General features: G+C 57.2%; 1 protein-coding gene across 6 annotated transcripts in view; it reads right to left on the bottom strand.

The window, feature by feature from the left end:
* Positions 1 to 12,858, bottom strand: part of ELFN2 (extracellular leucine rich repeat and fibronectin type III domain containing 2) — a 49,232-nt gene extending 36,374 nt beyond the window's left edge. For 2 of the 6 annotated variants that reach the window (XR_013960133.1, XM_080660321.1), the window contains exons 1-2: positions 12,191 to 12,569; positions 3,260 to 3,421 (exon numbers count right to left, since the gene is read on the bottom strand). The gene's annotated coding sequence lies outside the window, so the exon portion shown is untranslated. Of the gene's footprint in view, positions 1 to 3,259; positions 3,422 to 5,190; positions 5,253 to 5,640; positions 5,702 to 11,768; positions 11,909 to 12,190; positions 12,570 to 12,779 lie in introns of those variants that run through there. The other 4 variants (XM_080660322.1, XM_080660323.1, XM_080660325.1 and 1 more) reach the window with 4 other exon arrangements.
* Positions 12,859 to 27,505: the final 14,647 nt, after the last annotated feature.

Here is a 27,505-nt window from a genome sequence, read left to right on the forward strand (position 1 = left end):
CCAGCTGTATGTCCACAGGCAATTTACAAGCCTCCCGTGCCCCGCATTCCTCATGTATAGCGTGAGATGCATTTACTATATACATATTTATTGAACATCTACTATGTGCCGGGCCCCATTCAAGGCACTTGAGATAGAGTAGGGAACAAGACAGAAAAAACTCCTTCCCTCATGGAGCTGCTAATCTACCACGGTGGGTGGGTGCGTAACAAGCAAATAAACAAAATAGCATGTGGTTGTGTTAGGGACTAAAAGGAAACAGAAGAAGGCTCAGATCAAACAGAGTGGTCAGGGAGGACCTCCCGGAGGAGGTGATAATGAACCGAAACAGGAGACAGCCAGGCAACAAGCCCAGGAAGCAGCAATGAGCAAAGAAGGAACAGCACCTTCTGCAAAAGGAATAGCAAGTGTAAAGGCTGGGAAAGTAAACGGGACCCAGAGCACACAGGAAAACGCCTGGCACACAGCAGATGCTCAGTAAAGAGCAGCTGTTGGTATTATTGCTGTAAAATCTTAAGCTCCATGCGCCTACTGTCTTCTCCTGGAAAACTGGATACTGTGCAGATTCAAGGGACTCCTGGGTCTCTTTCCCAAATATGAATTCATTTAAAGAAACGCTCGCTCCATTGCTTTTCCTTCCATTTTGCAGGTGGGGAAACTGACCCTCCCAAGATCCCACAGACCATAAGTGGCAACATCGGGATGTGAACCTGAGTCTTATAATCCCAAACCCTATGCTCCTGCCAGCCTTCTGTGATCCCACTATACACAGAGCACTCACTACGTCTCCCCATCCCATCCCATCCCAAGACAGCGCTCACTGCTAAACGTCTCCTCTTGGGGTCTGTGCCTGGTTGGTCCACCTCTGCCCTTTGGGGCCGCTCAGGATAGCCCTCTTCCCTCTTCCCTAGCTCAGCCTGAAATGTGAAGAAGTCTGGTGGGTTAGAAAGAACAGCCATGCCCCAGGAAGCACCTGCCAGGCACCAGGCCCTGTGCACTAACTTTATTCCCTGCTTGAGGTGAAGTAGGAATTCTTATCATGCCCATTGTACAGATGAAGAAACTGAGGCCTAGAAAGACAAAGGTTGTGCCCATGGCTACCCACCTAGAAAGTAGCAGAGTCAGGATCTGAACCAGATCTTTGTCACTCAAAAGACAGCCCATCCATCACTCCCCAAGGCCCTCAAATGCCCCTCTTTGGGCATCCTTTCAGTCCCTTGCCTGGCCTGTCCCCTGGTGGTGTCATGGAGGTTGATGGGACTGACTTTCCCTGAATCTGTGACTCCCAAGGCACCACCACGCTGTGTGCTGTGAAGAAAGCCAGGAGGCAGGGGGCTCAGGCAGGAGCTAGGGGACAAAGTGCACACACAGGGCCCTGGAGCCAGCAGGGGGTAACACGGCACAGGATCCAGTCACACCTGGCCCATCCTGGCTCCGCCACCAAGGTGCTGCGTGACCGTCAGGAGGCCCTCCTCTCCTGCCCCGCTTCCTGCTACCACGAGGTCAGCTCAATAAGGGCACGCACACGAAGGCAGGTCTCTGATGAGAAGGCACTGCTATCTCCCCAGGGCATGTCAGAAAACCCTTTCAAAAATCCGTTTCAAAAGGAATTTTGATAGTGGTGACGACTTACTGAGAGTCTGTTAAGTGCAAGGAACCACACCAGGGCCATCACATACTTTATCCCAAGTGACAGCAACCTCGAGTGGCATGTACATGTCCATTTCACATATGGGGAAACTGAGGCACAGGGTTTTACAGCTGTAAGTGCTAGAGCCAGATGACTCTGAATGGGAGGGTAGCAGAGGCTCCCAGGGGAAGATGAGGCCTGGCGAGCTGGACATTTGGGGAGGCAGGTGCCCCAGGGTCAAATGCCAGCCCCAGCGTGTGCCCACTGTGTGACCTCGGGCAAGCCACCTCCCCTATCTGATACCTCGAAGGCAGGCACCAATGCCAGGCTTCCCAGAGCACAGTCATCGGGGGGCAGGAAGGAGGATGCATCCAGATGGGACTTGTACGTTCAATGGCCTGGAGGAGGGAGGGCTCCAGGAGGCAGAGGCAAGAGAAGTTGGCACAGAAGTGAAAGGAAAGGACAGACAGAGGGGACCTTGGGAGGAAGGACAGTGACGGTGCAACAGGGTCCAGTCTGGCCACATGACAGGCAGGATAGCACTGGATGTGGGGATACAACTCAGACCACCCACTGTGCCCCACCTCAGCCCACGTCAGCCTGTGTCCACCACACCAGGTCACAGCAGCAGCCCCTCCCCTGTCACACCCCCACTGTCCTCCTGGAGCCCCCATCACCCCTACCATCCCTGCACAAGCCCCTCCAGAGCCCCAGCCCCAGCCCTTCCCTGAGGACCTCAACACCTCAGCAGCCACAGCCCCCCACGTGGGGACCATCACAGCTTAGAGACGCATCTCCCTCTCCTTAGCAACCACCAACACCCAGGCCAGACTGCAAGCCTCCTCCCTGTCTCCTCCTCTCTCCATGGAGACCACAATGCCATAGAGGCGGGTCCCTCTCCACGTCACTCAGCAGCCGACAGGACAACAGCTCCCTCCACGTGGCCACCACCAACACAGCCTCAGTGACAGTGACAGCCTCAGCCGCTCCTCCGGGGCAGCCACGAGCCCCAGCCAGGACAGAAGGGCTCCTGTGGGCCTGCCCGCCGGCCCGTGGCCCATTAGTGGAAGCCTGCTCTCCCTGCCGCCTCAACATACAAGCCACTGGATCAGGCCCGGTGCTGATTCTGGCCAGCGTTTCCTCGGCTCCCAACTCACTCCCAGGCCCTCAGGCTGCCCCTCTCCATAACAGAAAGGCCCCACCTGAGGGAGAAGAGGCCCTGTTCTCCCAGGCCGGCCCAGGAAGCCAGTCCCTCACCCCCACCAGGTGCACAGATGCCCCCTCCTGCTGGGCTGCAGGCAGGCCTGCTCAGCGTCTCAGCTGGGAGGAGAGGCAGGAGTGGGGTGTCTGAGCCAGCAGCCAGCAGCGGCTTCCTCCCCAGCCTCCCAGTGGACCAGTCCCAGCCCCCAAAAGGCCTGCCACTCTACCAGCTGCCTCATGGGCCCTGTGGAAGGGAAGCTGAGGAGGGGCGGGTTGGGGTGCCCGCAGCTGGGGGCAGGGCTGGGCAAGGCAGGAAGGGACAAACAGTGGGCAGAGGCTGGCCCACATCACGGGTTGGCAAGGCCAGGTCATGTGAGCCGGGCTCACCTCCATCCACACTCACACGCTCGGGAAGGACCTTGTCCTTACCAGCCGTCTGCGGGCAAAGGGGGCCCCTCCGGCCAGCAAGGCTCTGTTCCTGGCCTGGTCTCAGGGAGCTCCCCACAGCAGCAGTGGTGACAGCAGCAGTGGCAATGGGTCTCAGGTCCTGGCCCAGCTCAGGCAGCAGCAGCTCCTCACCCAAGTCCTCTCCTGTGGAGGCGAAGGGAGAAGGGGGAGGGAGGGAGAGGAGAGGAGGAGAGGAGGAGAGGGAGGGGACAGCAGGAGGGAGGGAGGGAGGAGGGAAAAATGCTGAAGTCTTGAAGGGTACACTCACTTCTTTCTTAGGTTTCCCATGGCAACCGAATATACCACAAATGAGTATCAGTGTGAGAGAGAGGGAGGAGACAGAGGGAGGGAATGGAGGGAGATGGAGGCAGAGATGGAGAGAGATAGAGGCAGGAGATAAGGAGATGGGGGAGGGAGATGGAGAAAATGATGGGGCAAGAGAGATGGAGGGAAAGGGCCTCAAGGCCCAGATGGAGATGTGGGGGCTCCCCACCCTACGCCATTGGATTCAGAGGGAGGGGAGGGGCCAGAGGCCACAGGACTTCTTTTAATCCCTCCATGGCCTCTTGGGCAGGAGGAGCAAGCAACAGATGGATAGATGTTCTGAGAGCCACAGGGCCCTCACACCCCCCACCCTCTCCACCCCATGTCCTTCACTCCCTGCTGGGCCCCAAGCCATAGTCCCAGCCCCACACCTCACTCAGTCATGGACACACACCCAGGTGGGGATGGCCACCCACACCCTCACACTGCCCTGTCGCCCAGTGCCCACACACATAGCCTTCCCCTTCTCGTGCCCAACCACGCCACCCTTCTGCCGGTCACCCCAACAGCAACACGGCCCACTCCCCTCTGCTACAGGGAACAGGCACCGTCTCCCAGCGCACATCTCTGATTCAGAACTCTGCAAGGCCCTGCACCCCCTCCCTGCGTGCCCACAGCCTGTGCTCCACTTCCCACCATATGTGCTCACATACCCTAAGAGCAATATACCTGCTCGACCTCCACCTGCACAGGCTCACTCCCGGACAGACGTGCCTGGCGGGACCTTCCCTCCATCTGTGCACGCACGTGCACACCACGCACTCATCCCCTTCCCTTGGAGGCCCCTCTCCCAGTCTGGCCCTGCACCCCCCACCAGCCCAGATGGTCCTCCTGGTCCTCCCCATCAGGCAGACGCTCACACCTGGGCCCCCTGACATCATCATTCACAAACAAATGTAGAACCACCGGAGCTGGCAGCCAGCAGCAACAGCACAGAAACACAGGCCCCCTGCGCTGTCTCAGCTCCGTTACCCCTACCCAGAGGCGGAAAACACCCCAGCAGCAGGCCTGCTCCGGGAAAGGGCTCCCGGCCCAGGAGGGTCACTGCTCCCCCTCCCACCCCAGCTGCAAGGCTCACACTTGATCCTGAGCCCAGTGGCCAGCAGGGACCGGACAGCACCCCAAGTTGCACACATCCCCTCACACACAACCTGCACCCACAGGACACCAGGACAGCAACCAACACACCAGACTTTCACACTCCCTCAGACACACATGGGCACACAGCCCCGATTCACTGTACACAGCTGCCCACAGAGCCCAGACAGAGGGGGCCCACCTCAACACACAGACCCACACAGGTGCGCCTACATGCCTGGGAACACTGCACAGACACATGGTGACACACGGAAACACAGTGGACCACCCAACACATACAGGTTTCACCATATACACCCACACAAACCTGCCCATGGCCATAGGGGCCCCTACACAGCTCATGGGTCAACACATCCAAGCCCCAAACATGCCCCCTCACATGGCGAACTCCCCGCCCTCCAGCACACACGTGGCCAGACCTGCACACCCGCACAGTACTCCCAGGTCAGTTCCCAGTGGCGTCCCCTCCACCCCAACCCGTCCACACCCACCTGACACACACATCCTCGCCGGCAACTCAGCGGGCCCTCGCTGCGATCGCCCCCTTTCCGCGGGCAGGCCAGGACCCGCCAGTCCCCCGCCCCGCACCCGCGGGTTTACGATCCCGCGCACCGCGCGGAGCCCAGAGGCCGTGAAATTGGCTGCGAGCGTCAGGGGATGCGGCTGCAAATTCTAAGCACTGGGAAGTAAGGCGGAAACCTGCCGGCTGGCCGCGCGGGCGGGGGCACCGCAGAGCCCCGGGCAGCTGGGACTGTGAGCCCGCGAGGGCGGGGGGCGGAGTGCTGGCGCCCCCGGAAGGGGCTCTGTGCGCGCTCCCGCTCCCGCCGCGCCCCTGCCCTCCCCCGCAGCTCCCGCCCAGCCGGCCCCCCAACCCGGTCCCTCCTCCGGCCCAGCCTGGGACTGCGCCTAGGTGCACCGCTGGCCCAGCCCGGGACGCCTACCGGGGATGAACACACCCTGCTGCCCTCCAGACCCGGGACATGCCTCGGCCAGCGCTATGCGACTCTGCGTCGCCTCCTCCGGGACGCCTTCCCGGCTTTCCGGCCTCCCCCTCCCCCTCCCCCCCCTCCATTCTTTGCTCCCCACCACGTCCCGCCTCTGGCCTCTGCTCACACGCACAGCCGCAGGCTCAGCTCCACCCGTGGCCTCGCACCAAAGAAAGGGAGAGGGAGGGCATCGCTCTATCCAAAGATGCAAGACGCTAGGTTCACGCATCCCCACCGCACTTCATGCCTTTACCGGCTGCGTGGCCTTGAACCCGTGAGCACAGACTCTGCCTCGGTTTTCTCATCTGTGCAACAGGAATGATGTAGAGGATCGTTCTGAGAATTGAATGAGGGACTCTTTGAACAGGCTTAGAACAGCAGCCAGTGAACCGGGAAGATTATTAGTCAGTATTAGTCAGTATCAGTCTCCCTCTTGCTGCTGTGTCACCCAAGGCAAGGCGCCTCACTTCTCTGAGCTCAGGCTCCTCTGGAAAATGAGGAGGTGTGTGGGAGGAGTCCAGAAGATCGCTGGGAACATATAGCAGCCTCCTCCGCTGCCAAACAACCAGCAAACATGGGTGAATTAATCTGGAAATGCATTTTAAAATGCAGATTCCCGGGCCCCACGTCGACCCTACTGAATCAAAGTCTCAGCAGGCAGGGCCCAAGAACCTGCATTTAACAAACACCCAGAGACTCTGGGGATCCCTGACCAAAAGGATAATGCTTCATTTCTTAGTTCAGAGTTTATGGTCTTACATGGTTGATCCCCAAACTACATTCCAGCCTCATCTTCCCAAAATCCACGTCAGGCTTTCGGACCTCCAGACCGCAGCTCATGTGTTCTCTACCCCTGGCCTGCCCCCACCCAGCGGCCCCGGGACCTCTTTCACAACCCTCCAGCCAAAATTAAACCAGATAATAGAGTGTTTCGCCCTGCGCCTGGCAAATAGCAGGTGTGCGATCACGGGAGACCTGCAAAGCCCTGAAGTGGTTCCAACCGCTTCGCCCCGCTTAAGAGGCTGGCTCAGCACGCGGCCTCCAGCCTGCAGCACCAGCCCCACCTCAGTGGGGTCACAGACAAACTGAGAACCACCATCACGCAAGCCTTACTGTGTGCAGGCCCCACGCTGGACACTTGGCAAGAGTCCCACATGTCTCATCTCTCCTCCAGGACAGGAGCTCACCCCTGCAAGTCCTGCCTGAGCCCCCAGCACAGAAGCTACCCCTGGGTGAGATGTGCTTCTAAGGGTGTGAATGTGAGCGTGTAGGTAAAAGGAAGTTGTTCAACAAATACCGTTTGAGTCTCTACCTGTATGGAGCCGAGAGAGACAGACAGGAAATGGTTCAACAAGCAGAGCCAGCCCCTCCCCGCCTTGCCATGAAAAGGTCAAGGAAAGGAGGGAGGAGGGCATGCCAACCCCACAGCCTCTATAGCCCCAAGACCCAGGGAGAATTGTGGGAGGAGAGAGATGATAGAGATAAGCCAAAGAGGGAAATTGAGTCAGGCCTGAGTCTTGGGGTTGGGCCCAGAGCAGAATGGGTCAGATAGCCCTTGGAAATTGCTCCTCACTTCCCCACTGAGAGAAGTGACACACACAGAGTCACACGCACAACGACGTACCCTGCCTCCCTCTCCGTCCCCCTCTGCACGCTTCAGCTGGGGGGTGGGCGGCTCCCAGGCCCTCCCTCCTCAAGCCTCCTCAGCGCCCAGCCCTGCTCCAGGAAACAGGTTCTATGCATTTCAGGGGGTGACAGTGAAGGCTGAAAAAGAGGGAAGGAAACATCTCACACACACACACACACACACACACACACAGCCCAAGACCCACTCCAGGGAACCAGGAATGAATCTAGGAGACAGATGGGAAGGGGGCGGGAACTCATGTAATTGACACCTACTATGTGCCAGACACAAGGCTACATACTTGGTATTCTCTTACATAACCAACATGCAGGAGTTAGGAATTCGGCACCGTGATCCCCACTTTATGTTGAGGAAGCAGGGCCCTGTGGATGTGGAAGTGGAAGTGAACTTACTTGCTCAGGACATACTTCAAGGAGGAAATAAGGCAGAACTTGGAGCCTGTGCCCCTGCCCTTCCCAGGAGTGAGACAAGGAGAGTGTGGCGGAGTGGTCCCGCAGCCACTGCTGAGACCACAAGAGACTCGGGGCCTGGAGAAGATGGTGATCATGAAGCAGCGTCCCCTCCATCCCCTAGGGGAGACCCACAGAGAGCCCACTGTGTGCCCCAGCTGTGCAGGTGCTCTGGGACCAGGGAGCAGGTTGCCGGACGGTCAGAGGTCACTGTGGCGGGAGGGGGGAGGAAGGAACAGGGAGAGGGCCGAGACCCTAGATGCAAGCATGCCGCGAGTTTGACATGCTTGCCCTAGAGCCTTTCAGCCCCTCTGTCCCTCTGTCCGGGAAGCCACCACCACACCCACTGCTTCCCATTGACAGATGAGCAAAGCAAGGCCCAGAGAGGCCCCTCAGGGAGAACACCCCGATATGGAAAGGTCCAGGGGGAGGGGGAGGGGACGAAGTTCAGGACTAAGGGCTTCCAGTCCTGGCTCCACGGCCGTGTGGCCTGAGCTGGTCTGGAACCTCTGTTTCTTGTCTGTGCAATGAGGACTCAGAAAGCTTGGGGGGGATTCCCTGAGTGCCACTCACAAAGGGCTTCACACCGGGCCTGGCTCGCAGACTCAATGAATGTTAGCTAATACCTTCATTGTTATTATCACTCTAATTATTGCCATCAGCAGCATGGTGCAGCCAGCACGCTTCCTCTGCACCCCAGGTGTGAGCTTGCCCAGGTGGCTCTCTGGAGCCTCCCTGGGGACTGTCTGCAGAGCTGAGGGGGGAGGGGCGGGAAAGGAAGATCTATTATTCCAACCCCCCAAAGACACATCCCCAGTGATAGGGGTGGTGCCTCTGCCCCAGGTGCTAATTGAGCGGGAAGAAGGTCATTTAATAGGGGATCGGGCTGGGACAGCAGGAGGCAGAGGATTGGTTAACCTTCTGGACTATTAAGGCTGCCCCTTGGTAAGGAGGCTGGGCTTCGAGGCAACCTTGCTTCCTGGCTGCCTGCTCTGCACAACACTCCATAGCAGCACACTGGGGAGGGAGGGGCAGGAGGGAGGACCTGGGCCCAGGGCCACTGTAGCTGCAGCAGGTGAGGGTAACCGCGATGGGGGTCATCCTGGCCCTGCACATGGATGCCACGATCTCACACTCACTCATCAAACCTGCAAGGCAAGCAGCGTGGCCCTGCACAGTCAGGAGAGGCTGGCCCCCTTGTCACACACAGGACAAAGCAGAGGTGTCACTGGAACCAGTTGGGCAGACCTTGGAACTGGTAGCCCCTCACACTGCTGTCCCAGTGGCCCCCAGTGACCACCTCAGACTGACCCCACTAAAGAAGGCTTGGGCCGAAACCGGTTTGGCTCAGTGGATAGAGCGCCGGCCTGCGGACTGAAGGGTCCCGGGTTCGATTCCGGTCAAGGGCATGTACCTTGGTTGCGGGCACATTCCCAGTGGGAGGTGTGCAGGAGGCAGCTGATCGATGTTTCTCTCTCATCGATGTTTCTAACTCTCTATCCCTCTCCTTTCCTCTCTGTGAAATATCAATAAAATATATTTTTTAAAAAAATAAAAAATAAAGAAGGCTTGGGAACTGGATGCACCCATTTCTGTCGCCCTGACTCCCTCTGGGAGAACAAGCAAGCACTGCACTGGGAGTCAAGAGCAGCCTCTTCCCCCTGGGCCCCTCCCCCTGGCACCTCCCACTCCCACCCCCACTTCACATAGTTCCCTGGCCCTCCATAAAGTGAGAGTGCCCTGCTGGGAATGACCTGCCAATCAAATGGGTCTCCCTGCACCCACCGAGTGAAGGAGGAGTGGGGGGATCTCCCTACGGAATGAATCAGCAACAGCTTACTTTAACCTCCAGACCTCAGTTTGCTCATCTGTCAAATGTCCACATCACAGCAGCCAGCCTGCCAGCCTCGCTACTGTGAGGATCCAAGGAGAGAAAGAGAGTTCTTTACAAAGTTAGACTCAAAAAGGGAATGGGGGGCGAGAGGGGAGGGCTGGGGGATGGGAAGCAGGGATGGAGCTCACACAGACAGAGCCCCATACGTGCCAGGCGCCCGGCCCAGAGACCCACTGTCTCCTGGAGTCCCCCCAGGTAACAGGGGAGGAGCTGGGGCTCAGGGAGGGGACAGGAATGCCTAAAGCACAGAACACAAAGAGTGAAGACATGGGATCGGAACCAAAAGTCTCTGCTGTGGCCACTTTCTGCTGTCACATGCGCTTACACACACACATACACACACACACACACACACACACACACTCACTCATACACATGCGCCCGAGGGTCTGTGCAACGTGGCTGACGAGGCCCAGAACAGGCACTGGTGGGGGCACAGACATGGGAGCAGAAGAGGAGACACCCTATAAGGGCAGAGGCAATGCACTATTAGGGGGCAGGAAAGGAAAGGGGTCCCACACCCACTCAGGAAATGAGGCCTCTTGGGAGGGACCACTCACTCTAAAGCTCCCCTCCACCCCCTCACAACACAGGCGACAGGCCCACACTCGGCCACACACACAGTGACACCTCCCACTGACATCACATACTCCGGCCGGCAGGGGTGACCCTCACACTGCTGTCCCAGTGACGTCACTGGCAACCTGGAGCTGATGTCGCAACCAGAGGTTCTCACTGACGTCACACACACACACGTCTCCCTGGTGCCCCCCTCCGATCACTCCTCGTTCTTCCTGCCCAGGTCCAATGGCCCAGAGGTCCCCACCCACATGCACAGCTCACTCAGCACACAGCTCACTCAGCACACAGCTCACTCAGCACACAGGACAGGCATTTACGGACAACACCTGTGTGTGTGTGGGTGCCTGTGTGTGCATTCCTCTCACAGGACACATATTTACACACATGTGCAGGCCCTCCTGCCCTGCTGATGGCCAGGACATATGTCCCACAGGTGCCCACAGGCACAGGCCACGGGAACAGGTGTGGGAGCAGGGCACACACACACTTATACATGATTCAGCTCCCAGATGAGAACGTACCTCGGTCACTAAGGCAGGCAGCCTGGGGCCTGCGGCCTCCGTGACATTCCTCCAGGTGCTGCCAGCACCCTCTCCTCCCGCAGCTTTGCTCCCACAGCACAGTGACAGCCCAGACACACACACACACACACACACGCGTGCACGCACACACACACACACACATGCTCCAGCCCAACACCTGTGTCTCTGGGCAAGGGGACTCAGGCAGTGCCCTCCAGAGGCAGCCAGGGGCGGGGGCGGCGGGGTAGGAGGAGGCCAGGGGGAGGGGACATAGCAGGAAGCCCAGAGCTGCAGAAAGTGCCCTCAAGTACCATGTCCCCCGTCCTCCCCCTCCCCAGCTGAGAAGGAGCAGGGACACCACCCTCTTCTCTCCTTGGGCCCAATTGCAGGCTGGCCTGGCTGCCTCCATCCCAGACACAAACTCCCTGAGTGCCCCCCATGCACACACCAGCTCTCTTTCCTCCCGACATTCCAAGGAAACCCTGCTGGACCTCGGACTGTGTGTGTGTGTGCGCGCGCGCGCGCCTGTGCGTGTGCGTGTGTGTGTGTGTGTGTGTGTGTCCACACAGAGAGAGCGGGGTTCACCCCTGCACACACATCCCTCCCCACGTGCACACAGCGCCCCACTTGCCAACACGCCCACCCTCTGCCCCCTCCTCTGCCAGCTGCTGGAGTCCACACTGCAAACACACACACACACACACACACACACACACACACACACCCTGGCGGTGGCCTTGGCCCTGGCCCTGCCAGAGCTGCAGCCTCTGCCGATTGCTGCTTCCCCAGGGGCTGTCTGCCCGCTTGCTCCACACCGGCGCCACGGAGAAAGGGTGAAGCCTTTGCAAGGGTCCCCACCCCCTGGTCGCTCCCACTCCCCAACTCCAGTCCTTTTCCAAACCCATCGCCCTCCTGGGGGCGGCGGGGGGGGTGTAAGTTCCACCCCTCCCACTGGAGCTGTCACCCAGAACGCATCAAAGCCCCCTTACCAGCTAGGAAGATGAATTCCTTGACCCTGGCAGCACTCCGTGAAAGAGAGGGGCGAGGGCCCCCGATTCGAAAAGATGGGGCAGAGAAGTGCGGTGTGGTGCGTGCGGGCTGGCACCACCGTCCCCCATCCAGCCTCTGCACCACCCGCAAAAACCCTCGCCTCACCTCCCGTCCGCCTCGTCCTCCCGCCTCCACCCACCGCCCCCTCCACTCCACGCCCCGTGCAGGGTGGTCCCCGGGGTTTCACGGGATCCCCAGACCCAGGCGGCAGTGGGGGCGGCTTCCCGGTCTCATTCCCCCCTGCGTGTCCCCTCCAAGCCTCACCCCCACTGGCGGAGGGGGTGCCCTTCGGTTCCAGCCCCACTCCGCTGTCTCCCCGTCCCCGGGCCGCGGGCGCAGGGATCCGGAGGAATTCACTCACCTCCAGCCCAACCGGGTCCCAGCCGAGCGCCACTTCGGGCATCGGCTGCGGGGCCTGCGCGTGAGTGTGAGTGTGAGTGCGCGCGGGTGCGAGTGCGGGTGTGCGCGGCGCCCGGCGGGCTCGGCGCGTGGCGTGTGTCTGTGGCGTGGCCCGTGTGTGTGTGTGTGTGTGTGTGTGTGTGTGTGTGTGTGTGTGTGTGTCTGAGCGAGCGTGTGCGCGCAGACACCGCCGCCCCCGCCTCCCGCCGCCGCGCCTCTGCTCCGCGGGGCCGCCGCCCGGAGGGGCCGAGTGCCGGGCGTCAGGGCCCAGGCCGCTGTCTGTCTGTCCGTCCGCCCGCGCCGCCCGGCGCCCGTTCCCTTCGCAGGCCTTTCCGCAGCGAGACCCCCGCCCCCTCTCCTCACTGGATCCTTCCACGACACGCACACTCGCAGACACACACCCGCCGCCGGGGCCGCGCCTGGCTCCGCGCTGCAGCTGCAGGGCCCGGAGAGGCGGCGGTGGCCCCGCGGACCGCAGAGCCCGGGGCGCTGGCCGGGCGTGTCCCCGCCACCCACCCTGCCCGCCCCTCCCTGGTCCCCAGCCCGCTCACCCCGCTGGGTCCGGGTCCAGCCGCCGTGGTCGGTCGCGAGCGCATTCAACAGCTGGAGGCAAACTTGCTGCGGGGCGGGCCGCCCGAGGTGCACAGCGCCCCCCAGCGCCCTCCAGCGAACGCCCAGCGCCCTCCAGCGAACGCCCGCACCTCCTGGCTCCGTCTCCGCGGGTGGACCCCCCACATAACTGCTGACCCCGCCTGCATCCTGCGCTCAACCGCGGGCAAGCCAAGAAGTGTGACTGCTGCGCTCCCATTTTTAGAGGCCAGATAACTGAGGCTCCGTGGGAGGAGTGACACCTCCAAGGTCACACAGGGAGCTTGATGGCAGAGACCGTGCTAGAGTCCAGATCTCTCTACCCTTGAGCCAGGGCTCCTGGCTGCTGCTCTCTACCTTTCCCCCCTTATCGGGGAGTCTCCCCGGGGTATGCTGGGCTCCGTGGAAGGCCAGGGATGTTTCCTACGGCCCTCACCCCTTAGCGCCTCTCTGGCCAACGCACCCACACACATGCACCCCCTGCAAAGGGGTAACGCTAGCGGGAAGAGGTAGGAGATGCAGAAGGAAGTTCTGGCATCTGGAGCCTGTACCCCTGCACTGGGGCACATTGAGGGCATACTGCACCTCCTCCCTCCTGGCGGGGAGACTGGGCCTGTATCACAGGTACAGGAAGAAACAGGCTCGCCTTCTCTCCATTCCTGGGACCAGTAACCAACACGCTGAAGCCCGGCCTAGAGCCGGCCCTGCACGTCTCAGTCATGTTGATGGGGCCGCATGCACCAGTGCCTGTCAGGTAGTGAAGCCAGGAGAATCTCACCTAGGCCAGGAGCGGAGGAGCGTCCCTGGAAGAAGCCACCGCCTGAGCTGAATCTTGACTGGTGAGTAGGAGTTGGTCAGATGAAGAAGGATGTCCCGGGCTACGGGAACAGCGTCTGCAAAGGCACAGAGGCGTGAGACAGCTTGGTGTGTGTGCACAGGGGACTGACCCCATGAAGGCGGGTATTATTAGAACAGAAAGAACATCTGTTCAGAAATTCCTCCCTCCTGTCTTCTGAAAACAGGTAAGTGAGTCTAGGGTGGGGTTAAGAGGTCAGACAATCACGGGGACCCAGGGGTAGGAGACAGACAGGCGGTTCACCTCAGCCCTCCACAGTTGCACTCCAGGCTGCTTGCACACTCCTACCCACCCTTCAAGGCCCCTCGCTGCAGACCCAAACAAGTCAGTATGCAGTCTCTCCCCTCTAACCTGAGCCCTCCTAGAGGCGAAGGACCTTAGGGAACATATTGGATGTCCCCTTCGCAGGCCTGGGCGTGAAGCCGGGTCTCAGCCCCAAGTCCTTGCTGGAAGAACCGCCCCCCTCCCCACCACCACCACCACCATCACCGCCCCGCCCACCTCCGGCTCTGACACAGCAGCCCCTGCGCCCTCTGGCGGACCTAGCGCAACTGCAGAGAGCTCCCCAATTCACCCCGGTGCCTGCGGCTCTCCCGGTGCCAACCCTTCCGAGGTGGGCACTGGCGGAGACCCTGGCTTCCGCCCAAGAAACTGAGCAACGTTCCCAAGAAATACCAGGCAGCAGGCGGCGAAACGGTCTCTTCCGGTTCGGTTTGCATGACTTGCCCAGTCATCTGCCAAAGGGCAAGTCACTCCCCGCCCTGAGCCTCTGTTTTCTCTTTTGTGAAATGAGGAGGAAAAGCAGTCCTGTTGCCAGCACAGGGCTGGGCTCCCCTATGGGCCTGCCTTCCCTCTTGGGACCTCCAAGTCTAGCTGAATTAGCTCTGAGCTGCTTTTGAGCTCTAAACCTTTCTAAGATTCTCCCCTTGGAGACTTTTTCCTCGCCAGGCAGACAAATTGGCGAGACTTTTGAACCCTTAACTTAGTCCCCACCACCGATAGAAGATGGGGTTGGCCTGGCTAACCGAGGGTCATGGTGGACCACAGTATCTGGACGCCCACCTGGGCTTTCTCCAGACCAGCGCTGCCCAGGGGAACGTCCCGCGATGGTGGAAATGTTACCTATCCGCACGCTCCAGTACAATAGGCGATAACCATATGTGGCAATGGGACGCTTGATGTTGTGACTCTTGGGATTGAGGAACTAAAATTTTTGTTTTTATTTTATTAATTTTGATTTAAATAGCTGTATGTGGCCAGCGGAAGCCATGCTGTAATAGTGCAGGCCCAGAAAGACAGCGACCTCCTTAATAAAATAAAGCCCAGCCCGCCTTAACTGGTTTGGCTCGGTGGATAGAGCGTCGGCCTGCGGAATCAAGAGTCCCAGGTTCGATTCCGGTCAAGGGCATGTACCTTGGTTGTAGGCACATCCCCAGGAGGGGGTGGGTGTGCAGGAGGCAGCTGATCAATGTTTAAAACTCTCTATCCCTCTCCCTTCCTCTCTGTAAGAAAATCAATAAAATATATTTTTTAAAAAAACTCAGCCCTAACCAGTTTTGCTCAGTGGTTAGAGCGTCGGCCTGCAGACTAAAGGGTCCCAGGTTCGATTCCGGTCAAGGGCATGTACCTTGGTTGCAGGCACATCCCCAGTAGGGAGTGTGCAGGAGGCAGCTAATCGATGTTTCTCTCTCATCGAGGTTTCTATCTCTCTATCCCTCTCCCTTCATCTATGTAAAAAATTAATAAAATATATTTTTAAAAAATAAAAAAGCCCAGAACGCACACACGTGCACACATACATGCACACACACACACCACGAGCCCTGAGCACCCTGACAGGCGGGGTGGGGGTGTGAGGAGACTGCTTGGAATCTCTAGGAGGACATGTAAGTTGAGACAAACGTGGGCAGCAACGTGTCCATCCGTCACTGTCCTAGGTTAGGCCTGGCCATCTTTCACCTGGATACCTGCAAAACCCCCCTAATACCCACCTATTAAAAGCCTCCATTAACCCTGACCAGTCTGGCTCTGTTGGTTGGAGCATCATCCTGTGCACTGAAGGGTCCCGGGTTTGATTCCCGGTCAGGGCATATACCCAGGTTGCAAGTTCAATCCCCGATCAGGTTCAATCCCTGATCAACGTGAGTACCAGAAGCAACCGGTCAATGTTTCTCTCTCTCTAAAATCAGTGTTTGTAAAGCCTCCGTTAGCTCCCCAGAGCCCAGAGCCAGAGCCAGGCCAGGCCCAGGGATGCAGCATGTCTCATGACGTCAAGTGTTCCACAGCAGCTGCCTAGCGGCTCCCTCTGCAGAGAGTCATGATCAATTAGTGATGCCTGCCTGCGGTGCAGGCAGAGGGACGTGTGCCCTCTCTCTGCGAGGGACGAAAACCCACAGTCCTCCACTTGCCCCGACAAGGCCCTTTACAGTCCAGCCCTTGCTTACCTCTCCAGCACCATCTCCTCTCGCCCCGCACGTGCTCTGGGGCCCAGCAGCAGCATTCCCTGCCCTTTCCAGAACATGCCATGAGTCTCTCACCCCATCATCTCAACACCTGTGTGTTCCCTCAGCCTGGAAGCCCTTCCTCCTTCCCCCACTATCTAGTTCCAGTCTATTATCAGGTACTGCTCAAAGGCCGCCTCCTCCGTGCAGCCTCCGCTGACTACCCCTAAGCTAAGCTGGCCCAGTTCCTTCATCCACTGGCTCCCAGACCACGCTGTGCAGGCCTTCATGACAGCATGCATCACCTCGTGTTATTATTCATTCTCACCCTCCACCCCTCCCTCATTCCTCACTCTATCACCTCCATGACAGCAGCCACCGTGACTCAGGGGCACACTCGGGGCCAGACACTGTGCAGGGCCCTTTCATGCATTATTCTCATTAATACGTCACCCAAGTGGACATTAGGGACAGGGGGTAGTTCTGGACACCCAGCATCTTCCCCCTTTCCACCAATACCCCAATTTCCTCTCTCCCCACTGTCACGGACAGCCTTGGGGAATGTGAACCAAGGTGCCTCCCCCTGCCTCCAGCTGGGCTAGTTGAGTCACGGGGGAGTGTTGATACGCGGACAGGAAAAACAGCTGAAGCAGAACCATCCTAGAAGCCTCAGTGCCAAAGACAGGCAGGTGTTTCCCGCTGCCTGCACCCCTGTCCTGAACCCCAGGCCCCACCCTGTGCTGGGATCTCCCAGCTCGGAGCTGCCTCTAATACCCCTCCCGTCAGTGACCTTTCACCCGAGGTGATCAGTCGGGGCCACGGCCAGATGACCCCACTGCCCCGGCCGCATCGCCACGAGAACTTTTTCCAGATCTTCCTTTCGGCGGAGCGTAGAGAACAGAGCGGCCACAGTGAGAGAACCATGTAAACGCTGCAGGCTTCACGCACTGTTTAAGGTGAATAACGAGATCTACCCGTTGTACTTAGGGGAATTATTTTTCACTGGGTCTCCGTGGCACTTGGCATTGATGCTAAAAAAAATTAGGTTAAGCGACACACACAGGAGCGTGCATGGGTGCCACATTGCTGTTTTGGATCCAGACCAAGAAGGAGGCTTTTTGCTGTCCCCAAAGCTGGGGCTGGCTCCCAGACCACTCTGTGTAGGCCTTAATGACAGCATGCATCACATCGAGGACTACAATCACTGGGGACAGGAACCAGTGGTGAGACACAGAACCCAGACGGGGAAAAACAAAGCAGACTCCCCTCCCCCCCAACTCCTCTGCCTCTTGCCTGCCATATACCAGCGGTCGTCAACCGGTGGTCCGCGGATCACCGGTGGTCCATGAGGTCTGGAAGGTTGGCGACTGCTGCCACATACCATCCCGAGTGGAATCTGAAGACCCAGAGACGGAGCTGCCTTCTCAGGCAGGTGGTCCTTTATCTAGGGGAGTTTTGTCTTGCTGGGCACTGTGACAGGTCAGGGATGCAAGGTCAAAGGTACAACTAACTCCCAGGCCTCGTAAGGATGAGAGGATTTGGAGCTGGGGGTTGAGAATGGGAGGTGGGACAGGAGGCCACAGGCCAGGAGGAAGGGCAGAGGGGGAAGCCCCAGAGGAGGCCTGGTCGTACAGGGACTTCTAAGTGGTTTTTCTGTGGCGTGTGCAATATAAGCCCCTCCCCTACATCTGTTGCAGTACAACAACTTACCTCAAAACTCAGTGGCTTACATTTCTGGAAAATAATGAACAACATAAGCTGATGAATGAAAATAGATCCAGAGACATAGAAGCATCGAACAGACCTTCCAACCTCAGAGGGAAGGCAGGGGAAGGTGGGAGGTGGGGGCGGGGGTAAGAGATCAACCAAAGGACTTGTATGCATGCATATAAGCATAACCAATGGACACAGTAGGGGGGTGAGGGCCTGTGTTGGGGAGTGGGAGGGGGTGGAGAGAGGTCAATGGGGGGGGGGGAAGGAGACATATGTAATACTTTCAACAATAAAGAATTTAAAAAATAAATAAAATAAAGAAACATTAATTTAAAACATTCAGTGGCTTAGCCCTGGTGCTCAGTGGTTAGAGTGTCTGCCTGAGACCCAAAGAATCTCAGGTCGTATTCCTGGTCTGGACACATACCTGGGTTGCAGGTTTGATCCCTGGCTCCTGTCACGGCATGTGTAAGAGGCAACCAATCAATGTGTCTCTCTCACATGGATGTTTCTCTCTCTCTCTCTCTCTCTCCTCCTTCCCTTACACACTCTCTAAAAATCAATGGAAAAAATATCCTCTGCCGAAACTGGTTTGGCTCAGTGGATAGAGCGTCGGCCTGCGGACTGAAGGGTCCCGGGTTCGATTCCGGTCAAGGGCACGTACATTGGTTGCGGGCACATCCCCAGTGGGGGGTGTGCAGGAGGCAGCTGATCGATGTTTCTCTCTCATCGATGTTTCTAGCTCTCTATCCCTCTCCCTTCCTCTCTGTAAAATATCAATAAAATATATTTAAAAAAAAAAAAAAAAACACCTCAGTGGTTTATATCAGCAAAAAAGATTATTCTTTCACAGTTCCTGTGGTCGGGAATTTAGCAATGGGTGATTCTGGCTCAAAATCTCCCATAAGATTGAGTCAAGGTGTTTGGCTGAGACTCCACTCATCTGAAGGCTGGACTGGGGCTGGAGGATCTGCTTCCAAGACGGTTCATGCATTGGCTGGCAAGTTGTGGCTGGCTGTTGGCAGGGGGCCTCAGTTCCCTGTCCATGGACCTCTCCACAGGGGTGTCCTCACAGCGTGGCAGCTGCTTGCTTCAAAGCGGGAACAAGGAGGAAGCCACAATGGTGGTTGCTTGTTTAACCTTCACCCAAGGGTATGTTTTTATTGATTTCAGAGATAGAGGAAGGGAAGGAGAGAGAGAAACATTAATGGGAGAGAGAAACATGGATTGTTGAAAGGTGAGGTTGGCCAGCCCGTCTCCCCACCAGATCCAGCAGAGCAGGCCTGAGAATTCCCTGTGCAGGGAAGGAATGGGAGTCCCCCGTTGACACTCCTGGTGCCTCCACTAGAATATGAGCAATTCTCACGTCTGACCCCGTCTGCGCCTAGGTGCCCAGCCCCTCGCCAGTCTCTGGGGGAGGCGGGGGTGGTACTTGGAGAGGGCTCTCGTGAGCTGCCTCACCCAGGGGTGCAAGGGTTCGATTGAGACGCTGCAGAGGCCTGCTCCCACACGGTGGGGTCTGCAGGTGTGCGCAGCTCTGTGACAGACCACCTTCCCCAGCCTTCCCAGCCAGGAGCCTCCAGGATGAGCCGGAGGGGGTGGGGGAGTCAGGCTCTCTGTATCTACCTGACATGCTGCCCACTAGCCAGAGGCCACTGAGCCCTGAGCCCTGCACTTGGGGGCGGGGGGGGGGGTGCCGTTTGGGTCTAAGTACCCTAACGTGGGGCAGTCCAGGGATCCTGCTGGAGCCTCAGGCATGAGCCCTGAGCCACAGCAGGGGGTGGCAAGAGTCTCAGCTGGCTCAGCGGCCATGAGGTCAACCAGCAGCCTGTGTTATTAAACCATCTATCTGGCTCTGCCAGAGGGAAGCTGGGGGCGGGGGCAGGCTCACTCCACTGCCTGGGTCCGGAACTGGGGCAGCTGGAGGCCCGGGGGAGCTGGAGGTCACTGGCCTGGTGGCCGGGCTTGTCACCGCTGACCTGCTGCTGGCTCCTCGGGTCCGGACGCTGCAGGGACTGAGAGGCGCTGATTGGCTGCTTGCCTTGTGCTCTTTCTCTGCTCAGAGCTCCCAGGCTGACTCCAGGGGTTACGCCACCAGCTCGTACAGCGATATCTGGAGTTCGCAACCTGGCCTCGTTCTACCCAGATCATAACAGTAGCTCGAAATGGGGGCCTTGACTCTCTCAGCTCAAGGGCAGGTGTTCCCAGGAGTTAAATTCTCCGTGAATAGTGACAGTCTTACAAGGGACTTCGTGGTATTCTTCCCATTTCCCCGATGAGGCTCAGAGATGCTGAGCAATCCGACCAGGACTGCACAGAGAGGGAGAGGCGAGGCCACGGTTCACCAGGTTTCCCCGCAGACAGAGATGCTGTGGCTGCAGGATTCCTGGGGATTTTAGGTTGGCCGTCCCAGACCCAGCCCTCAAATAGCTTGTCATTCCAGAACCTTCCTCGTGTTCTCTCAGTCTGGAAACCGAGTGTCCAAAGGTCCCCGGAGGCGGGTGAGTAGCGGTGTGTTCCCAGGCTCCGGGGGGACTGACAGGTGTGTGGCTACTCCCAAGTTACTCAGGCCCCAAACCCAGGTGCCACCTTGATGCCATCCAGGCTCCCTGCGAATATGATCCATCAACTCCTATCAGCTCTGGTCCAAAGTGTGCCCTAGCCCAGCCCCCTTCCCTCGCTGTCACGGCCACAGTGAGGGCAGGGTCTATCCTAGTCTCTGCTCAGAAACTGGCATGTGGTGGGCACTCCAAAAATATTTGTGGAATAAAATGAGCAAGTTCGTGCCTGAGTAAAGGGAGGGAGAAGGGAGGAAGGAGGGAGGGAGGAGGGAGGGAAGAAGGGGAAAGGAGGGAGGGTTACCAGGCAAGGAAAGAAAATGTATGGGAGAACAGAAAGGCAAATTCTGCCCTGGGGGCCAGGGCGCTGGGCAAAAGGAACCTCACACAGAAGGGATGTTCTGGCCACCTGCCAGGCTGGCAGGTAGAGAGGGGCAGGCAGGCAGGGCACCTGGTAGGGACAGGCGCAAAAGGGCCAGGACAGCGGGGCAACTGAGACCCAGGAAGGCAGCCCGGCCCTTGCCCCACCCCTCCCGCGGCTCAGCAAGGCCCTTGCCCGCTGGGTTCAGGGGCCCCTTCACACCCCCTCGGGCGAGGTGGCTGCATGCACGCAGCCCAGGCAGGCCCGCACCCCCTGCCCCCTGGTGGTACCTCTCTCTTCCTGGCCCACAGCCCAGACCTGAGATAAAAGAGCAACTTCTGCCCTTTCCCACTCAAATCCTTCTGATCGCTCTGCCTGTGGTTTCTCTGCACCTCCCCTTCCATCTCCTGCTCCCCCACCCACCTCACACCTGGAGCCCTCCGGTCTCACAGCCCCACCATTTCATTCCCAGGCCAAGCACTAGCAAACCTCGGCATCCCAGACACCCAGCTACACCCTGATTTCGCTGGTTCTGGCCAGGTCAGCGTTGGGGTCCCCCCCCCCCATACACACACACTTCTGAGAAGGGGATTTTCTGCCAGAGGCCGAGTTCCACAAGTTCCACTTCCTCCTCCCTGATGCCTTTCCCAGAGTAGAGCAGGGCTGAGCCGCAGCTGCAGACTCAGCTCCCAGCACCAGGAGGAGGAGGCCAGAACATTGGGGTGGGGGGCGGGGCGGGGGTGGGGGGGGAGAGACAAGGCAGGCACCACAGCCCCGGAGGCTGGAGTTCAGGCAGGGCCCACACTCCTTGGAGAACAGAGCAGTATCCCTCACCATTTCCAGGTGGCTGCCCTGGGCCAGGTTTCATACAAACGCCAGTGGTTGGATCCTCACAACCACTTGAGAAGAAGTTATCAGTCAGCACTTGTGGTTGCAAGCGGCAGATACCCACTGGAGCCCAGTCTGAACTGGCTCAAACTCAAAAGAGGGTATATTGGCTTCCATGCAGGGCAGGAGGGGGAGGGTCTGCCTGAGGAAGATGGGAAGGAGAGGGAGGCCATCCTCCAGCTCTCTCTCTCTCTCTCTCTCTCTCTCTCTCTCTCTCTCTCTCTCTCCAGGGGCACCCTCAGACCCAGGCTTACAGCCTTGCAGATTCATGCCTGGGAAGAGCTTAGGGCATGAATGCCCAGCGGGGTCACGTACCCCACCTTGTTGCTGGAAGACAGCCTGGGAGCTGGGGAGACCCTGGCAGACAAAAGCAATAGCAGCCGTGCAGGTTGTGTTCTTTCTGTTCATTTGTTTTGTTAATAAACGTCTTCCTTTGGAATAATTTTATGTTTATTTTTAAAAAACGCCAAGTTAGCACAGGGAGTTGCTGTATACCCTTTACCCAGCTTCCCCCCGGCATTGACATCTTATGTAATCATGGAGCATCCATCAAAACTAAGGAATTAGCTCAGGTCCGTTCCCATGAACAACGCCGGACTCTATCCGTATTCACCTGTTTCTCCACTGATGTTCATGTTCTGTACCCGGGTCCCACCGAGGACACCGCCTCGCATTTTGTCATCGTGTCTCCTCGGTCTTCTCTGGCCCAGAACAGCTTCTCATTCTTTCTTTACTTTTCAGGACCTGAACCGTTTTGACGGGCAATGATCAGGTATTTTGCAACATGTCCCTCATTTGGGGTTTATCTGATGTTTCCCCTGAGGGGTCTGGGTCACGGGAAGGGAGTAGAGCACAGAGGTGTGGTGCCCTGTCCTTGTTGCATATCAGGGGGTACAGGACATCCACGTGACCCGTGATGTTCATCTTGATCACTTGGTTAAGATCGGGTCTTTGCCCACTTAACAGATTAGGAAACTGAGGCTTGGAGGGGCTAAGCTGCTCGTGGTAGAGTGGTTTCTGGCACAGAATATGAACCAGGCCTTTCTGACGCCCCATTCTCCCACAGTTCTTTGGAGTTTTAGGCAGGGAAACTGAGGCAGCAGCCCACAGCAGGAATGGGAACGTGAGAAAGGCTGCACCATGGAGGTTTCCAGCAAGAGGACTGAGCCCAAGACTTCTCCTGCGGGTGGGGGGGGGGGCGGGGGGAGAGGGCAAGGCCCTGTCAGGATTGGCCTGGGGGCTTGGAAGCCACAGTAGACTAACCAGGAGGGGGAGGGAAAGAAGACAGGCTGGCACAAGGAATCGGCGGGGTAGGAAGGATGAAGGAAGGAGGGAATGACAAGCATGAGTGGGCCGGAACAATCCAGGAAGGCTTCCTGGAAGAGAAGGCTACAGTTGTAGGAACAGTCAGGAGGGCAGGGCAGGGGTGAGGTCCACCCAGGAGACAGGAGAGCAAAGTGTTTAAGACCATGAGCCTTGGCGTTGGACAAGACTGGGTTCCGTTCCTGACAAGGGGGTCTTCAGCAAGTGTCGCTTCCCAAGCTAATTTGGGGCTGTGTAGCCCCCAGGCTCTGCCTGCCCTGCTTGCCTGCCTGAAATACTCATTCCTGAGCCATCTCTCAAACCTCCCCAGCCCGGCCCAGCCCCAGATTCGGTAGGAACCAGAGCAAACTGATCATGTGAGACCCCTTGTTCAAAAATCATTCAGAATTTCAAGACAGCAATGCAGAGCGTTAAACCAAGTGTGGGGGTTTTCAAGGCGGGGGCCCTGAGTGACAGCACAGGCCCCACCCCCACGAAGCCGACCCAGTCCCCAGCCCTCGGGCGACCACCCCCGCCCTGCTCTGACTGCCACCTTTCCTTGACAATTCCTCGGCCATTAATCACAGCTGCCGCCTACTGACGCTGCTCGGGGCACTGTATCCAGCGATTGCTTGCTCTCACGTGGCTTTGCCTTGTCTTGTTCTGGGTGAAAGGGTGGATGAGATGAACTCCAAGGTGCTTCCAACAATGACATTTGATGTCCTTTAATTTTATGACTCTAATATTTTTTTGGCCGGGAAGCTTCTGGGGCCCCCGTGCCTCGGATGCTGAGCCGAGGGTCAGGGCTTTCCTCGTGTGGGCTCAAAACCCTGACATCCCGGGCAGTCCGGAGGTTTTAGAGGAAATAAGAAGGATGGGGAGAATTTCACGCACTTATGATCTGCCAGTCTGAAATGGGAAATTAATTGTGATTTTTGCAGTAATTGCTCCATTCTTACGGTGCTGTGTGCGCCAGAGGCCATCGATCCGCCTCCAAAGGCAGGTCCAGAGGCACTGACCTCCCCTCGGCGGGGTGCTGTCAGCCAAGCAGCACATTCCCCATCTTGTGCTTTACTGCGTGTTTGTTAGCTTTGCTTTCCCCCGTTTATTGTCAGGAGGCAGAATATTAGAATCCGCCTGCCTGCGCGCGTCTCTTATCGCTGCCGTGAGGATGTGTGTGAGTTGCTCATCTCTCTGGGGCTCAATTTCTTCCTCTGAAAAGCCGAGACTGAACGAGTTCTATGTCTTCTGATTACTGTTGCTGCTTAAAAATGCGAGTGGTGCGGAAAACAAAAGAAAGCGCACGTCACCGTTTTATTCCGCTCACAGCTCCGTGGGCCAGGGATTCTGGGCGCTCCGGTGGGCAGTTCTCGGTGGGGGTCCTCATGCAGATGGAGCCTGGTGCCAACGGGGGCTCCATCGTCTGAGCATTGGCTGGGCTGCGCTGGACATCCAAGACGGCTCATGCACACGGCGGGCACCTGGTGCCCACTGGAGGTCGGCGGCTCTGTTGGAGCTGGGGAGTGAAGTGCCTGCCTCCAGCACGGCAGAATCGGGGGAGTTGGGCCATTTACATGGCGGCTGGCTTCCCCCAGAATGAGTGTCTCAGGAGAAACAGGCAGAAATCACCCGGCCTTTTCACACCGGGCCTGGGAATCCCAAAACATCACTCTGCCTCCTTCTCTCGGTGACCAGTGAGCCACTAATCCAGCCCGGATTAAAGTTGAAGGGCTATAGATGCCGCCTCTGAACAGGAGCTGCAAACATTGGGAGCCTGTTCTTAAGCTACCACAACATAGAGCAAGCACTTAGAATAGCGTCTGGCACAGAATAAGCCCTCAGGCGTGTTTGCTGTTGTGTGATAGCCCCAGATAAAAGAAACGGAGACAATGCAAAGTGATTTGTGGGAACATTAAAGGAAGGATGAAAATGTTAACGAAAATTCTATAATTCAGAATAAGGCGTGACCATATATAGTGCACAGGGCCGGATATGCCTGTGGAAGGGGCTGGCTTGGACAGGTAGGATTTTGCAGAAGCAAAGAAGGAAAGCAAAAATAGACAGTACCACCCGAAATACCCGGAAACGGAGTGGCGTCACCGCTGTGGCCAGCGTGGGGTCTCTCATGTCAGGTCATCCGGGGCTGGCGGGGAGCCTTTGAAGCTTCCACTTCTTTCCCCCCACCAAACAATCAAGGCATTGCTCTGGGAAACCAATGGGGTGTTTCTAGAACAAGCACAGAATGAAGCTTTCCAACACAAAATTGATGACTTCCATCACCAAACGCAGAGAAAAGACCCAAACCACAGAGATGTTGTTCAAGGTGGCTGGCCTCCTAGAAAAACCAGGTACAAACCACTCTATTGCCAGGACACTTAGGAAGCTAGCCACAGAGTGAGTGACGAGTCAGAGAAAAAAAACAGATTAAGCTCTTGGCAAAATTACTTTTCATTAAATAACAGCATTGGGGGGGGGGGCGCGGGCTGTGAAATTAATGGTCAGTGATGTAGATCAGTCATCACCATACGTGCACGCTGGCTGCTATTTCCCTTCACAGATGCACAAAACTCCTGGTGGGGAGGGCACCTCGGATGCGGGCACGTGTTTGAGAGGGTGTGGCAGGCAAGCCCCCTTCTTTCTCTTGGCTGAACCCTGGCTGCATTCAGTGAGGCCATGTGTCCTGCTCTCAGCCAATCTTGAGAAACCTGTTCCTGATTTCCCAGGCTCCCTTGCAGTTGGGGGTAGCCATGTAGCCCAATTCTGACCAATGGGATCTAAGCAGAAAGCGGCTAGTGGGTTTCTAAGAAAGCTTTTGTTTTGTCTCTTCTTTTAAACGTCAGACATGACTGGTGGGGCCTCACCTTCCCCCTCCTCCACCCCCTAGAATGCTGGCGCCAATTGTGGCTGCCCTCTTGTCCCCCCTCAAGGCTTCATGTCACACGAGGAACACAGCCCCTGGGTGGCAGGCACATACCTTCTCCTCTGTTCCCAAACCGCCAGTCCCTCCTCCCCATGTTCACCCAAGCCATCGACGACCTTGCTTCCCGAGTCGCTGAGGAAACAGAAGTAACAAGAAAAGGCTCCACCAACGCCCACATTCCTCTAAGGCCGAGACTCCCCGGTGCCCTAGACCCCACCCCTCGTCCTCCAGCTGCTCCTCCAGCATCTCCCCTCTTTCTCCTGCATCCTCATTTTCATCTTTCCCTCTCCAGGATCACTCACAGCACCACACACACACTGCTCTCTCCCCATCTTTAAAAATCTATGTACTTCACAGCCCCTTTGTCTCCTTTCCTTTCTAGAAAGAAAAATACCCAAAGACCCATCTCTATTTGCTCACCCCAATTCCTCCCCAGCGGGTTCCTCTAGGCGGTCTTTGCTCGTCCCCCCTCCCACTCCTTGCCAAGGTCACCAGGCTCTCGCCTCACCTCGAACTTGTCCCACCAGTCACATTAGACACAGCGGGCCACTCGCTTCTCCCAAAGCCCTCTCCTCCCACCTTATTGTAAGCTCTGCAAGAAACCGATGTTTGTTTTCTTATTCACTGTTGTGGGGGAGAGGAGTCAACGCTATTCACTGAATTCATGAAGAGACCACTAGTTGTCCCCCAATAGCCACTCTCCCCTCTACAGAAATAGAAGTTTTCCTTAATACATAGATGCCCAAATAAAGACTACATTTCCCAACTTACCACGCAGATAGGTGTGGTCATGTGATTGTATTCTGGCCAATGAAATGAGAGCAGAGACAAGTTGTGCACTTTCCTATTCATGCCCTCAAACCGAAAAGTAGTACCTCCCCTTTGTCTCTCCTCCCTTCCTGTAGGCTTGAATGGAAATGCAATGGCAGGAGCTGGAGCAGCCATCTTAAACCAGACGGTAGAGCCACCTGTGGGTTAAGGTAATAAAATAAAAAGCTGTAACCGATCAGCCCTGATCACATTATACTCAGGAGGGTGAGAGTGCACGTGAGAGGAGTAAAGTTCTATCTTATATAAATCACTGTTACTTCGGCCTGGCCGGCGTGGCTCAGTGGTTAAGCATCAAACCAAGAGGTCACGGTTCGATTCCCGGTCAGTGCTGGGTTGCGGGCTCAATCCCCAGGATGGGGCGTGCAGAAGGCAGCTGATCAATGATTCTCTCTCATCATTGATGTTTCTATCTCTCTCGCCCTCACCCTTCCTCTCTGAAAGCAATAAAAATATTTTTTTAAAAAATAAATCACTGTTATTTTGTCTCGTAGCAGACAGACCTATATACTCAGGAACACACCTTTATTAAAGCGGTTGTGGCTGGATTTTTTCCTTTTTTCTATCATTACAATGTATTTGGATCCTGTTCATCCCACAGCGCTGCTGCTGCAGGGAGGACACTGTGTTAAGTTGATGATGACTTGGTGAGCCAGGACGCAGACAGGAAAGGGACAGTGAGGTCAGGACTAACTCTCGGTCACCATGTGGATGCGAGGCAGGGTGCCTCCCCTGCCGTGAGGACGAAGCCACTTACTCGAATGCCAGCACTCAGCGCTATTCACAAAGAGCAGCTGGTGGGCAGCAATGTGCCTCCCGATC

This window comes from Plecotus auritus (assembly GCF_963455305.1).
Source record: "Plecotus auritus genome assembly, chromosome: 3".
Taxonomy (NCBI): Eukaryota; Metazoa; Chordata; class Mammalia; order Chiroptera; family Vespertilionidae; genus Plecotus; species Plecotus auritus.